The sequence below is a fragment of the Chenopodium album genome, chromosome 3, assembly GCF_948465745.1.
Source record: "Chenopodium album chromosome 3, dcCheAlbu1.1, whole genome shotgun sequence".
NCBI lineage: Eukaryota > Viridiplantae > Streptophyta > Magnoliopsida > Caryophyllales > Amaranthaceae > Chenopodium > Chenopodium album.
In genome coordinates this window covers 14125010-14142565 of record NC_137836.1, presented here as the reverse complement: position 1 = coordinate 14142565, position 17556 = coordinate 14125010, and the positions used below count along the sequence as shown (strand labels likewise).

The 17556-nt window shown below is 30.0% G+C and overlaps 1 long non-coding RNA gene across 1 annotated transcript; it reads left to right on the top strand.

The window, feature by feature from the left end:
- The first annotated feature begins 226 nt into the window (after positions 1-226).
- LOC145623856 (uncharacterized) lies at positions 227-3717 on the top strand. The gene is made up of 2 exons (XR_014110274.1): positions 227-582; positions 3214-3717. It is a non-coding gene; the product is annotated as an uncharacterized LOC145623856 (long non-coding RNA).
- Positions 3718-17556: the final 13839 nt, after the last annotated feature.

The window sequence follows — 17556 nt, the reverse complement described above, 5'->3', positions numbered from 1 at the left end:
TTTAAGCCAAATTGATAGAAGGCTTTAATTTTTTTAAAACAATAAAAAATATTCCATAAGTTTAGCAACATTTTATTTCATAATTTTTTTTACTAATATATATATCAACAAATATTTATCGTTTTTATAGAATAAAGATGAGAATATAGCCTAATTAATTTTCTATATTTCACATACACACACGCTGTGTTTCTTACCTTGTCCCCATAAAACAAAAAGGCAAAAGTATAAATTATTCCTGTGAAAAAAAATAAAGTATGACTGTCTTTTGACTCAAAATGAATAAACTCGTCATAGATTACTTACGGTAGTTGACAAGTTAGAGCACAGTAGAAAAAATGGGTATTTGGGAGTGGATTTATTCACCCATTAACGCCGTCAAAAAGAACACTCCCGACTTAACGCCGGTGACAGATGTGTGCCGGAAAACCTACGATATTTGTCGTGATTCAACTGTTCATGTCGCCGGCAAAGCACGTGACTTTCACGGGTACTTATCCGATGATCAAGTTCGCGACAACCTTAGCAGTTTCGCCGTCAATGTCTCCAAACACAGCGCCCTTTATATCGCTCGATCATATGGTATATTCCTTCTCTTTTAATAGTATTTTCTTTTTTTCATTTTGTTGCTAATTATTGAATTTCTTGATCATATGTCGTTTTCGTTTTAGTGGAAGTATATTTATATTGTTTTTTTTATTTTAATCTTCTGAAAATTTGTGCATAAAAAATTGTTATTAGTAAATCTTCAGATCTTCGACATGGGTATGATTTATAAACACTTTAACACTTCATTTTGGACCAAAATTATAAAAGTACTTGAATTGTGTTACAGGAATAGGTCTAGTACCCAAGTCCTATTGATATGTTTAAGGCTTTTATAATACTAAAGCTGATTAATTGCATGTTAACAGTATATAACGTGTCTATCATAAACTTGGTAGTGATAATTCAATGACTTTTAAAGTGAAATCTGCTTCATGGTTAAATGACATGATCAAAGTCAAATTCTATGCTAATCGGACTCGGGTGCCCATGTCCAAAACGGGTACATGTCCAACTGTATAAGTGTCCGACTTAGCCTTTTTGTGAAAATTTCAATGGTTTTGAACTATAATGAAGTGTCTTGGTATTCTACCCACTTCCAATGTTGAAGGTATGAAGAGTCCGAGTAACATAGGTCAATTTAAGTAAGTATGCATAGTTTAACACTCTAGTACTCTTCAAAGAAAAACTGAGGCATGAGATGATCCACATGATTGAACTAAACACAGAAGGTAAAGTTTGATTTTAGTTGATGTAGATTGTGGGCTTTGTGGCAATGGATTGATGGTGTATGCTATAGCCTTATAATTTGGGAATTTATTGAATTGGTGTGGGTTTTTCTTGGATGCTCTTTCTTTTTCTCACTTTACTCACCTTTTTTCAAACTCTTTCAAATGATTATCTTGTTATGTTCTTTTCTTTATATCAAGCGGGTTCCTTGTGATGATTCATGTTAATCGACCCCACATCATTTTGGGACTAAGGCTTTGTTGTTGTTGAGAGGGATGAAATTTTGTCGAGTAAAAGTGTTATTGAGAGTGATTACTCCGTATATTGCAAGAACGGATATAATATAGATGCATGATAACTAAAGAAGTATTAGTTACTTTGTCATCTTAAAAGATGAGTAAGTTCTGAAATCCATTTCAAAACATAATAAAACTTCTAGAAGCTAGCTGAAAGGGAGTCTAAGGAATTCAGATGAAGCCTTTGTTAATAAATTTATTGAAGTGCACTTTGTAAAAATGATCTCTTCTGAGCTCCATGCCTCCATGTACAAAATAGCTTCCTCTGAAATGACTAACGAACCTCAATCCTACTTAACGGTGTCCAAATGATTTAGTAGTACATTAGGACACCGTTAAGTAGGATTGAGGACTCACAAACGGGGATGTCCTGAAGATGTCCTCGATCTAGGAGAATAGCTCACAATTAAAAATACCAAGGTGCTGGTGATAGGGGATGTCCTGAAGATCTTTAGTGGCGGAGCAATTTGTGGGTATTAATCTTTTCGTCAATTTGATAATTGTAGCAAGTTTTAAGTATAGTTTGATAATGTGAATGAATAAGTTTGTATAGTTAGGAATAAGATGTTAGGTACTTTTTCGATAGAGTACAATGGTAGTTTTTAATGACTATTAAGATTTAGAGGGATTACTCCCTCTGCTCCTTTTTGTTGGTTTACACTCTGACTATTTTTCTCTCACTAAAAGATTCAAAATGTAACCAACAAATAGGAACGGGAGGGAGTAGTTATCTATATAAGGTAATCGATGTACTCATTACTATTATCATGCATTAAAAGTTTTGTCAAAAGTAGATGAGCTACAAACAAGCTAGAGCAACGAGCGTGTTATCTGTTGGGAACTACTGGTATACAACTGTTCGCATAGGTAAACATTTTTGCGATGGTTTCAATAGACCATTATTATTTTATGAAAGTCTACAAGTAGAAGTTTTACAGAACATTTGTTTTTTTTTGAGTTGCATTTTTTCTTAGTTGATGGACAAGCTTGCAAAGTGATCATTGCAATGCTTATCGTATTACTGTATGAGACAACTTTTGGCTGTTATGTGTGCGAGCAAGTAGTTAGCTCTGTATCTTGGTGTAAAGTGCTTATCCTGCACTCATTATTTTCTCGCAAGGCCTCTCTTAGCTCACAAAATTACCCACAATAGGTGTTTTATGCTAAATCTGAATATTGATAAAATCCGTCATTAGGTCTTAATTACTGGAGTCAGTCTTCTAAAGCGGGGTCTTTTTTTCTGTAATACTTGCTTCTATGATGGAATTTGTGCAGCCGTGCAGGAAGTTGAGCTGGTGGGAGTTTAAGGAATTTAAAGTTATGCTTCTGTTTTCATTTTCAGAAAATAGAAGTTTAATAATCTTGTGAAAGGAGGGTAGTACTCACTTTCCAGTCTCATTTCCATGTACTGAGTACAAGATAGCTTCCAAGACTAACCTGCGCCTCAATTGTACTAACCATTGTCCAAATGTAGGAAATTAGTCACTGCAGCAGATATGGCTAACCAACGAAAGAGAGGCCCCTATTGATTTAAGTTGTAATTGATACTCGTGAAACCTCTCAATCTCTCATACAATTGTACAAGTAGACTACTCTAAATTATTATTGTTTGATTGCTCGGTATGTGTTGTTTCATGTGCAGGGGCCGGTCCAATAATTGATATTGTTTCACGATCAGTACAAGGAAAAAAGGCCGACTCACATAAGGGAAAGATAGAGGAGTTTGAGACTAAATTAGCTAAACTTGAGGAGGAGTTGAGCTCTACTCAATTAGAGATACAAAGGCTGAGGTCTGTGTCGAAATCCCAAGATGAATCCAACTTAAGTACTACGTATCAAAGGCCAGAGGATGTGCTGAACATGTTTATGATGGAATGATCTTTGGGTAGAAAACTTTTTGACAACCTGATCATTCCTGTCGATGTTGGATCTGAGAGGAAGGGGAAGACAGTGTCGAGTACAGATGGAAATTGTTAGTAGTAACAAGAAATGTTCATTGATGTACTGTATTAATGCATTGTACTAGTGTTTTAGTGCTTGAACCCCTCGGTGTCCCCTAGTATGGCCTGTGTTTTGAACACTGTACGACACTCCTCTCTTGCTTTTCCATGGTTGATGCATCTATGAATATATTGCCTATCTACTATCTAGTAACATGAAAGGAAGCAAAGCAAGCTGTCTTGTTAGATGCGGAGTATGCTTCATGAAGTTGCACTTGATTATTTCCATACAACATGCTACAAAGTAGAAATTGTAATTATTAGGTGTCGATTGCATGGTATCCTTAAAACTAATATTGTATCTGTATTCAAATAATCTCCTCATTAGATTTGGATATGAAACTTAAATCATCATAAAAAAAAAAAAAAATACAACATTCAATAGTATTAATTAGACTTGGTTTATTGAATCACAATCACCACAAAATTTAGATAAAAACAAAGATTTAAATGCCCAAAAAAAATCACCTACACCATCGTACAAAGTACAAACCATGTACTAGTAGTATATTTGAATCTCTCCAGCATGGTGGAGGATGTTCTGGGCTTTACCAATTCTTTCAAAATAGAAAATGTTTGGTTGGAAATTGTTTTTACATGATGCTCTTCCTTTGGCAGCTATTCTACATTCTCGAGGTTTTCCAATTGATCCAATTTGTGCCTTTTGTCATGTGGATGTGGAATCTATATCTCATACATTCAGAGATTGTCCTGCTATTTGCAGTCTTTGGCTATTTGGAGCTTTGGGCATTAATTGGGACCTTATGCAGCTTCCTCCGTTTAGTGTTTGGTTCTCGAGTATAGTTTCTCATTTTTCATCGTTGAAGTATTGAAAGGGTATTGCTTCTTTGTTTGCTCTTCTTTGGGCAATTTGGATTGCTCGTAATCAACTGAGGTTTAGGAATGATGTTTGGTCCCCTAGGACAATCGTTGATTTAGCGACAGATTGGTTTCTTCGTAGTATGCAAGCTCTAGATTGGAAGAAGTCTTCGCAGTTTTCCTGTTTGGGTCGTTTGGAGGCTAGGCAGGATGTCCATGGGCTTTGTCTATAGGGGTTACCTTATATTTCTCTAACGGTTTGTTTGATTATAGATGAGGCTTGGGATTGTTCTACTTATAGGGCTAGAGCAGGCTGGATAGTTCGTGATCTTCATTATTCTTCTGAGGTACTAGGAGGTGGTTGTCTGGCTTTTATGGCAGGTTCAGCGTTGCAGTCTAAGCTTCAGGCCTGTGCCTGGGGTTTGGAGTTTGCTATTCGTAAAGGCTTCTTGAATATCTAAGTTTATACAGATTGTGCTTCCCTCCTTACTTATCTGCCTCCGTCTGGTTCAATGGACATTTCTGCTTGGTGGCTCATTCATGAGTTGTGCGCTTCACTTCAATCTTTTTTGGTTTGCCAAGTTCAAAAGGTTCCTCGTTTGTGGGTGTCTCTTGCTCACTAGTTAGCTGGTTTTGCTAGGCGTCGTCAATTACTGTATTTTCTGTTTTAGCGGTTTGTTGACAGTTGTTATTTTGTTTTTATTATTATTTGATAGCTCTTTTGTAAAAAAAAATATAAAATAAAATTAAAAAAACCTTCTATTTAACCATTCAAAAACTGTACACTAATTAGTATCATTTTTAAAAATAAATTTTGACAATCCCCCTAGAGGTGGACATCGTGTCGTGTCGGGCCACCACGGACCGTGCCTAGTGGTGGCTTGTGTCGTGGCGTGTCGTGCCTGCATTTTGACTGGCCATGTCGTGCCGGACCATTATTTATTTCGCACACCCCAGCCCACGACACGGCACGACCCAAGTGCCTAGCGTGCCGCCCATGTATTTTTTTATTTAAAAAAAATCGATATATATTTTTTGAACAACTTTTAAATGAATACACTATTTAAATAATTTTATTAATTTATGTGTATGTTATTTTATTATTATATTATTATTGCTCTTTTATTATTCTTATTTTTATTATTATAGTTCTTTACTAGATGTAAGCCCGTGCAATGCACGGTTTTTAAATATTTCATTTTGTATATTTTTTTTGTAATTTCTTAATACTTTTTGTTTTTATTTTCTATTCTATTATTTTAACATTAATTTAAGGTAAAATATTTTGTTAAGTTTTAAATTATTCCTATTCAAATTTTACGTATATAAAACTTGAATTTATAAATTGAAATAAATACTATCTCGTTCATCGGATAGTTAGATAAAATCATTAAATCAAAATATATTTTTTAATTTCTAATTATTTGTTAAAATAATATAAATCCTAATGTAAAAGATAATAAAAAAGATAATTTTTGTTTTTTTTTTTCATAATTTAAATCTTAAATTACTATTTTTTTTTCAATTCTCAAATTTCATTTGTTAATTTTTTCTTAAATGGCGATGAAAATTTAAATTCAAAATTAATATATAAATCTAATTTTTCATTGGTCGAAATATTACTTTTGCTTATGTGACGTGCGATGCACGAATTTTTATATACATTTTGTGTATAAATATTTTTTTGGTGATCTCTTAATTTTTTTTCTTGCATTATAAGTTTTAAAATTTTGTATGAAAATATCATATCATCAAATATTTACATAAAACCATTAACATCAAATGATAATTTATATTTTTTAAATATCAAAATATAATTTTTAGTTTTTTAAATAATATAAATCCTAATATCTAAAGATAATTGTTAGTTTTGTAACAAATAAAAATGATAAAATTTAGTGTTCTTAAATAATTAAAATCTTAATAAATTACTATTCGTCGTTTTTACCTTCGTGGCAAAAATTTAAAATTTCATTCGTCACTTTTGTTTAAGTGGCAAGTGATTTTTTTAATTCTAAACTAAAATAGATATCTAATTTTTAATTGGTCGAAAATCTACCTTTGCTTACATGGCGCTCCCAATGCTCTCCAAAAATGCCTACTTTATTTATATATATTAGATTATTTATGTTATTTTTATTATTAATTTATTTGAAGTAGCGAATGAGTAGTCATTTTGCACGGGTCGTGCTGTGCCTGGTGTGCTGCTTGCTGGGCCGTGCCATGTGTCGTGCTTGCGGGCCAAAGTACCGTGCCGCTCGCAGGTTCGTGCCCGTACCGAATTTTTGAAATCGTGTTCACGGCACGGCCCACGACCTACTCTTCGATCATCGTGTCGTGTATTGCCACTGGCGTGCTCGTGCCATGCCGTGCCATTTTCGTAATGGGCCCATGTCACCCGCGGGCCGGCCGGCCCATGCCCATCGATCCCCTATTTTTTCCTCTTTGTAGATGCTATTGTGCCACTTTTTTTGGTGAAAAGGAAGAGCAAATATTAATCATTCATAATAAGATAATCCATAAGTACATGACTGTTGTGCCACTTAGGGGCTATTCTCATTTACTGAAGTCAGCTTAACTGAACTGAACTGAATATTTTATAAGAGAAGGAAATTAGGAGTTGAACTGAACTGAGCTAAATCGAACTGAATTGAACTGAAAATAAACGTATGAGAACAGGCCCTTAGTAAAACAGTTTTTATAGAAATTTTCGGATTATACTTTTCATTTTATCTAAAGTCGTTCATAAATTAAACATTTTTCTATGTTGCATTATTAATCAACTTGCTTACTCTATTGGAATCTTTGTCTTAATTTACAAATCCACCACCTCCAAAAGGTGTTCAAGTAATTTAGTATTTTCCATCTTTAGTTATTTCTACTCTACACCAATGGGATTATATCACAATGAAGCCTCAGAAAATCTTGCGTGGACCTGGTCTACAATAATATTATTGTGGACCTAAAGTTTATACACACGTAACTAACATTATATTTAACATAGTAACCCCTAATTTTATTACAGTAACCTTATTTTAATATAGTGACTTTTTTTTTAATTAATAAAACAATCAGATAGTCTCTAATGTTAGTGGTTCACAATAAATTAGTGTGAACCTGGTTTATTTGAGAATTTGCAATGAATCCTAGTATCCTTGTTAAAATTAGTTTAATTTAATTTCATATTAGAATTTAGAATTCTCTTGAATCTTAAAGTACAACATGAGGGGAGGATATTTTCTAGTGATGATTTTCTAGACAACAATAGAGACGGGCATGCAAATGATGAAGTAAATAGTAAAGAATTGCCATGTGTATGTAAAATATTTTTATACAAATGTATCAAGCTGTAGTTTTTTTTTTTTTAATACAAAAACAATTTTATATTACTTTGTTAATCAATATGTGATTAACGGTAAGTTAAAATTTTGTCAGCTACATTGTATGAACAACAAAGTATTTCCTACTTTGATATTAAACTCTTAGGAGTCTTACTAAATTCTACTCAACATCCTTAAATATATGGAGTACATATTTTGCACATCAAATTGAAATGTTTGTTAGTTGTTTTTTTTTTTTTTTTATACATATTATAGATTGGGTAACCAAATACAAAATAGGAGTCAATATAAAAAATTATTTTAGTAAAAGTACCTTTGGTGTATCTTATTATATCGTTAATTCGTTATACTATCTTACAATTTTTTTATTTAAAAAAAAAAAAAAAAAAAAAAAGGACAAGTCTTAGCTGGATTGACGATAAGATTAAGTAATATACAAACAAAGGTAAGCAATCACTAATAATGAACATCAAAGCATTTAAAAAAAGCAAATGTAAATTAAAGTAATCAAGTAGTCCTCAATCATCCTCGCTACTGATACATGTTTAATGTATTTAAGCTGATCCTCTCTTTTTATTAAACTTTCCACTCAAAAAGTTGTTAAAACACTAAAAGCATATAATGTTAGGTACATACATATATACATGATAACATCCGACATCTTCTAAACTTCCTTTTCAAATTGGACTAGATTATATCACTACATTTGTTAACATGCGAAAATAGTACAGTACTTCATATTGCTCTTGTTCTTGTCATGGATCCCACTTACATTTATTATTTCGGATGTAGAAACTAGGAAAGAGCTATGTATTGGAGTTACTTGTCCTCTCATAAATAAATAAATAATGCTATGTATAAATTAGCTACTCTCGAGGTTTTATTGAGAAAACCCTCTTTTGAACATGCATCATTTTTTTATTTTTTTTTTGACGGAAAAAACATGCATCATTTTAAAGAGAAGGTGGTTACATAACCTTTTTTTATTATTAATATTTATTTATTTATTTTAATGCATCATTTTTAAGACAAGGTAGTTACATAACTTATATCATCGTTAGTGTGAAACTAGAATGAGTTCTCTTTGCCTTAAGGAAAAAAAAAAGGTTTTAGGCTTAATAAATAAAAATTAAGTTTCAATTATATGCATATAATACAAATTAGTTAGGTCTAATAAGTTTCAATAAGATCCAATCTGATTTAATATTAACTTTGAAAATTTTAATGTGTGTGCTATTATTATTACTATTTAGAATAATTATTACTATTATTATATTTTTATTTATTATCATGTTAATTCTAATTACTACGAGTATATTGGAGTATTTATTACGGAGTATTAAAATAATATTTATAATAATTTATTTTAGTTTAATGTCAGATTAGATCATCCAAGTTTAGTTTAATTTAGGTTATTAGGTTGTTTCAATTCAATTCAATTCAGTTCAGTCTAATTAATCTCAAAAGCCAAAATATCATGGCCTTAAAAAAGTACTATAATTAATAGTATAGATTATCAATAAATATTTGCAACGATTAAGTATGACTAATTAATTTGCTAATATTTGGTATCATGTATAAAATAATAACTCCAGCTATAATATAGTCTCGTACGAAGTATTATTGTTGTGATGACGAATTCTTAATTAAGGCCGACTTTCATTCACTTATTGTAAGATGGGTTAAAACTATACCCTAAGATTATTTAAGGTGCGCTCGATTCACCTGATTTTCACTTATTTGAACTTATTATCTGATCTTATCTGAACTTATTTTAACTTATCATAACTTATATGAACTTATCCAAACTTATTAGCCCTTATTAGAACTTATTTTAGTTATAAATTAAATTTGGGTAGCCCTGATTAACTCTTATCACAACTTATTATCTGATCTAAACTTATTTTTTCTGATCTTATCTTATCTGAACTAACCTGAGTTTATTAACCCTTATTTAAACTTATCTAAACTTATTAAACATGAAATATGTGGAAATAAGGTGAACATAATATGGCCTTAAAATTGCCCTTATATATTGCAAAACTTACCACCTATCTAATGACTATACTAAAATAACAATCGCTAATGTCATCTTATTTGATAGTTATACAAGTGGCACTATCTGTTGAAAAATTTTCCCCTCATCAAATGCTAAGCCCATCCAACCTTGTTCAAAACAAATATTTTTTTTTTTGTTGTTCCATCCGGTTCACCCTTTGGGCTAATCCGGATTCGGGGATCAGTTCTGGGTGGTTAGGTTCCAGTCCCCTCCCGATTTGTTGTTGCGGGGGATCGAACACGGGTCCTCCCTACCAAGTGTAGTCCCAATCACCACTACACCAACAACCAATTGGTTGTTCAAAACAAATATGGTATATGATACTTTTTAGAATTTTTGCTAAAAAAAAAAAAAAAAAAAAAAAAAAAAAAAAAAGTAGTACCCTTATTTTCGTTGGGAAATTTAAATGAACTGGGTCTAAATGTTGACTACATGCACTTCCCTCATAAATACCCTTCATATCTTATACTTCCTCCGTCCCTGAAAGAACTACTCATTTGACCTAATTTTAGTCCCAAAAAAACATCTATTCATTTTTCATCCTTTTAAAATTGTTAGTTTGACAATCTTGTGTATTTAATTATATTGGTTGTTGTAAAACAATACTTTAATCTTATTGGCTAATAAAACATCACATGCATTAGTGCATTATTACATCATGTTTATTAGGCATAGGATAAAGATAAAAACTTACATCTAGGACTTTCTCTCTCTAGATAATAATTGCAAATTATTGCTGACTTGTATTTTCTCAGACATTTGTACTTGCAAATTAAGTTTCTTAATACTCGCAAAATCAACCCAAATGGGTCGTTCTTTCGAGGACGGAGCTGAGGGAGTATATAATTGCAGGGTTAATTCATCACAACCTTCTTCCAAATCCCCAAAACTCAAATCGCATTTTTTTTTTTACAAACCAATAACCACCCAAATACCCATTTCACTATATTATTTATTTATTTTTTACTTTAAAAAAATATCAATAAGGACAATAACTACCCAGGCCATGACCCATCCTGCCTTTTTTTTAAGGGACTGCAATAATTAATGAAAATTTACTTTTTTTAAAACACTACTAACATTACACTTTATGTTATTTTCTTTCGCGTATAATATATGTCATGCATTAGCACATATATGCAGTTCCTTCATCAACAGTTATTCACCATAACACTCTAAATCTTCAACCCTTCAATTATATATGCATATTTTTTTGGGGAGTATCCTACAAACAATTTCCACTTCTCCAATCATTCAAAAAAAAAATTGTAATGCACGCTATTTAATTTGTGCGACTGGCCTCACCGAATACCTACTTGCAAAAGATCAAAAATAGACATATGACACTAATTGAGTAGGCCCTCTAACACAGAACGATCGAGTTACTTCTATAGATTTAACAAAGTAGCCCCATAATAACTGGTCACATTGTGTGGCCACCCACATATAAGACTAAGTCCCCTTTTTTGAGTTTATGAGCAAAGCAATGAATATCAGATTTCAGTAGAATAGAACAAGTACTGCCAGATTACTAATACTCAATAGAGTAGATTTTAACAAAGCATTGTAAAGCAGATCAAACTACAGCAGCTCTAAAAAAAATGGCCTAAGTTACTACATAAAATCAACTTCCCTATATATTTTTTTTCTTATGTTATATATTTAATTTCTCAAATATAAAATATATCCCGTGCATTTTGCACGACTACACTCTATTTCTTAATAATTTCATTGGTTTTAAGTTAAATGTCAATTTTGAAAATATATTACTCATTCCTCTACATTAAAAACTCATACTCTCCTATGTTTGATTACCATTTGATTACTTTAATTCATGTGAACGAATTAAAGTAATCCTTTTCTTTTACTTTAAAAGATTTTAAATTTACTTTCTCTTAATCTTATATATAATTACAGAGTCAATTCACCACAGCCCTTCGAATCCCCAAAACTCAAATCTCATGCATATTTTTTAAAATAAAAAGAAAAACCAATAACTACCCAAGTACCCATCCCACTATTTATTTATTTATTATTTTTTTTTAAAAAAAAAAACATCAATAAGGACCATAACTACCTATCTCATTTTTTTTAGGGACTGCAATAATTAATAAAAATTCACCTAATTTTAACGCCTATTTCACCAAATGCCACTGAGTACTTACAAATTCACCAAATGTTAAAGTTTTCAAAATTCAACAAATGTCACTGACAAACAATACAATGACACTTCATGCCACTAATAGTATATGGACGTTAGTTTTTAATTAATGCAATTCTTATTTCACCAAATGTCATTACTTTGGAAAATTATTTCACCAAATGCCATTACTTTTTAAAATTAATACACAATAATTATTTATTTTAATGAATAAAAATAATACTTTTTTCGATTTTCGTGATGAATATTGTTCGGGTAAAGTTTTGGGGGTCATTTTTGACCCTTTATGGGTACAAATAAAACTCAAAATTGGCAAAAAAAAAAAAAAAAAAAAAAAAAAAAAAAAAACGTAAATACCCCGTTTTGCAGTTTTTTCGAAAAAAAAATTACGATATCGACATACAAAACGAAGCATATATATTATTTTTAGTCAATTTCGAGCTTAATTTGTTATCATAAAAGGTCAAAATGACCCCAAAACCTTACCCGATCAATTTTGATAGTTAAAAAATAACGACGCGCTAATCGAAATATTTTTCAACACTCAAAACGGAGCATTTACGTTATTTTTTTTGTCAATTTCGAGCTTAATTCATATTCATAAAGGGTCAAAATGACCCCCAAAACTATACTCGAGCAATTTTTGCCACGAAAATGAAGAAAAAAAAATATTTTATTAATTAAAATAAATAATTAAAATGAACCAATCATATTATGACACGTGTCAAGATTTAATCTTAATGACTAACGGTCATTAATACCGTTAGTCATTAATGGCATTTGGTGAATTTTTTAAAAGCTCGATGACATTTGGTGAATTTTGAAAACCTTGATGACATTTGGTGAATTATTTAAGTACTCAGTGGCATTTGGTGAAATAACCGTATTTTTAAACAACACTAACAATTCACTTTGTGTTATTTTCTTTCTCGTATAATATATATCGTGCATTAGCACGAATATACAATTCCTCTATCAACAATTCACCGTAGCACTCTAAATCCCCAACTAACCATTCAATTATATGCATATTTTTAAAGGATTATCCTACAAACAATTTTCACTTCTCTAATCATAAAATAAAATAAAAAAATTAAAAATAAATAAATAAATTTGGAGCAAGCTATTTGCTCGACTGGCCTCACCGAATAGCTACTTGCAAAAAATCAAAAGTAGACCTATGACACTAACATCAATAAGGACAAAAACTACCCATCCCATTTTTTTTTTTTTTGGGGACTGCAATAATTAATAAAAATTCACTTATTTTTAAACAATACTAACAGTTCACTTTGTGTTATTTTCTTTCGCATATAATATATATATCGTGCATTAGCATGAATATACAATTCCTCTATCAACAATTCACCGTATCACTCTAAATCCCCAACTAACCCTTCAATTATATGCATATTTTTAAAGGATTATCCTACAAACAATTTTCACTTCTCTAATCATAAAATAAATAAATAAATAAATAAATAAATTGGAGCACACTATTTGCGCGACTGGCCTCACCAAAAAGCTACTTGCAAAAGATCAAAAGTAGACCTATGACACTAACTAGGTAACCCCAATAACACAGAACGGATAACCTCTTTGGATTTAACAAAGTAGCCCCCATAATAGTTGGACACATTGTGTGGCACTGGCAGCCCACATATAAGAGTCGACCCTGTTTTTATTGTGTTTTTTAGCAAAGCAGTGAATATTAGATTTCAACAGAGCAGATCATGTGTCAACAGATTACTAATACTCATTAGAGCAGATTTGAACAGAGCATTGTCAAGCAGATCACAACAGCTCTAAAAAAAAATGGCCTAACTTACTACATCAAATCAACTTCCCTATTTGAAATATATTTTTTCTTATATTATATATATTTAATTTTTTCTAATATAAAATATATCCCGTGCATTTTGCACGGATACACTTTAGTTATCTATGAAATTAAGTGTTTTTTTTTTTTTAAATTCATTTGAATGAGTAGTTGTGTGGTCTTCTCAATATATGTTAAGGATACTATAATTCACTGTTAAAATCGTGTATCGCATGAGCTAATTTAATTTTCCTAACATAAATTTAACCTTTAAAAACATTTATAATGTATTTGATTAATCATATTAACCTTTATAACATAAATCTATTAGAAATTACACATTAAAATACAATCAAACTTATTTCAAATTAAAAATTATCCTTAAATGGATTAAAGTTGTCATAAAAATTACTATTAAAGTTACCCTAAAATGGACCGTCTTACAAACATAATGCAAGTCTTATATAAGACTTATTATTTTATAATTAACATTAATTAATACTATAGAAAAAAAAAAAAAAAAAAAATCACAACCCCTAGATGATGTTTTTGTCAACTTTGAATATATACTAACTAACATCTCAATATTTAAATCTTTTAGTGCTTATACACTTGAGAAACCACATCAAATACTCAAAATCTCAAATGGTCTAAATTTACTGCTCTATAATTCTTTTTCTTTCAACATCATCCTTTAACAATGGATTATGAATTCTAAAAAATAACTCAAGTTCGACAATAATGGATTATGAATTCTAAAAAATAACTCAAGTGGACTATATTAAATGTTCAGTAAACTATTAACTTTTTAATAAATTACGTTTTTAGTAGGAATATTTTTTTTAGTTGACATGTAGTGAAAATGAATTATGTAAGGAGTACTTAATTTTCTATACAATTGATTTCTCTTTTATTTATATAATAAAAAAAATCCAAAAAATGACATAATACTAAATTTCTTTTTACTTTAACACTTGTAATAAATTATTGCTGTATGTACAAAATGAAATATGTTATACAGAATTTTTGTTAAAAAAAAAAAAGAAACAATAGATATCCGAATTTAACATATGCAGCATAACATATTACGGAGTAATAATGTAGAAATTGACTTCAATTTTTTTTTTTTTTGAAATAAAATTGATTCATAAATAAAGTCATATGACATCTACAAAGAGATTTAGATCTAATGAATACATAATGATTGAATCAAATAAAAACATTCCATAAGCAAAGCTACGATCGTTGTTGCAAATCGTACATTCTTCATACCCTCTTTCATATCGTTGTGATTTACAGCCTTCATTGGCGAGGGGGTCTATCGATTTGTTGTAGCCCTGCAGAAAATTCCCGTCTGATTTGCTAGATTGTAATCGACATATTAACCTCTTTTTCGATCTCGCACAAAATTTTACCCATGAAACAACTCTATAGCAATCCATGAAATAAAAAAGCAAATCCTCCCTCAAAAGAGAGAAGAAAAACCCGGTCTTTCAAAGGAGCCAAATCTTCCTAAAGAAGAAGAAAAACCCTGTCTTTCGAGGGAGAAATATTCCTCCTAGAAGAAGAAGAAGAATTATTATTATAAACCTAAAACAATAAAAAAAAAAAAAAAAAAAAGCACACAAAAACAAACAATTGGGGCTTTTCACCGATAAAAATCGATGGATGGAAGCCCCTCAAAATTCAACAATGGAGGCTAGGGTTTTAGAGAGAGAAGATACTATACCCAAAGTTTAAAAATAATTGATTTCATTTTTTTAACTAAAACAAAATATATACCTTTTTTTTAATAGCAAAACAAAATATATAATTTGTATTATGATCTGTAAATTTCTTTCATATGAGAAATATTTGAGTATTTCACAATAGTGTCTAATTCGTCTATAACATTAAGGGCCTGTTCCGATTGACTGAACTCAGCTGAACTGAACTGAACTGAGCTGAACTGAACTGAACTGAACTTATTAATTAGTGATTTCTAACTACGGATTAGTGATCTTTGATTATTTATTGATTATTTATTACTATACATATGTGTATATACAAATGTACATATTATTATTAATAATAATAATAATATTATTATTATTATTATTATTAATTTTGATTATTATTATTATTATTTATTGATTATTATTATTATTATTATTATTATTATTATTATTATTTATTGATGATTATTATTATTATTTATTGATTATTATTATTAGTATTATTAATTTCAATTATTATTGTTGTTATTATTATTATTATTATTATTATTTATTACTTATTGATTATTATTATTATTGTTGTTGTTGTTGTTGTTGTTGTTGTTGCTGTTGTTGCTGTTGCTGCTGCTGCTGCTGCTGTTGTTGTCGTTGTAATAAGAGCTTAAAAGAATGAAATTTGGCTTTATATCATTAGCAATATCATTAGACATAGAGCTGAAATGAACTGAACTGAATTTCCACGGAAGAGAACAGGCCCTAACACTTTATTATTTTTTTTTAGGAATCAATAACGTTATTACTTAGTAAGTTAGTATAGGACAATGTTGATTCATTGCCTAATTAGTTAATACATGACCTCTCTTTTTTATGATTTTATTTTATTTCTATTCAAAAAAAAAAAAATTATTTTATTTTATTTATTTATTTATTTATTCCGGTGAAAATAGATGATAGATTATCTATGAGAGATACATATACGGAAATACGCAGTACATTACAAGTTTTTATTTTATTTTATTTTATTTTATTTTTATTTTTATTTTTATTTTATTTTTATTTTTATTTTTTTTAGCGTGTGAAGTTGTACGCTTACAAGTTTACAACTTTACAAGGTCCATCCTAAAATTGTCAACTACTTTTTCTCAATAATTTATTTGGGTTGATGAGCAACTTACTTGTTAAGAAGTAAGAGCTACGTACGTTACGTAGGTCGTCGTAGAGTATGCAATACGTAATACGTTGGACATGAATACATTATCATTATTAATTTAATTTAATTCATTAATTAATATGAGGGACCTATTACTCTATTAGGCTAGCTAGCAAGTAGCAAGACTAATTTAAATTATATAATTAATAAGCCATCCCTTCAATTGTACTTGTACAACTTTATTATTACTGTTATATTGTCATCTATGGTGTCTATAGATAACATATTTTTAATTAACAATGACAAAACTAATCACCCAGACACTAAGTATCAATAAAAAATATATATATAAAAAATATTTGCAATATGGGGAAGTACAAATCAAACACCAACTTTTGCCGACCTTTTTAGATTTTTAGTATTACAATTTTCTTTTGTAGAATATAATTAGGAAAAGTATTGGGTGATCACGTCTCATCAAGATAGTATAAGAAAATTAAAGTATATAGTGGGAAATGTATTATTACGATAGTATACAACCTCACTCATTTATGGAAGATATTTTGTATTTCGTTTTATTTTTAATTAGATATATACATGTATTAATGTATTATATAATCATGCCCAAAACCACATGTTTCACATCTCTCAAAAACCCTTATCCAAATAATGTGTGAAATGCATGAGATAGGACAATTGTTCACAAATCGCAATAACGAAACCATTACCTCTTGCATTACAACATTCTACGTAGACAACGCATTATATAATTTAGGTATATTATAAGTATTTAGAGAGCCACATATTACAAAGATGTAGATGAGGACAATGTGGTCATATTGTTTGGTACACAAATCTTAAACTTTAATAATAAATTAAGATGAAATTTGGAAAAAAAAAAAAAATTTACTTTGCACCCCT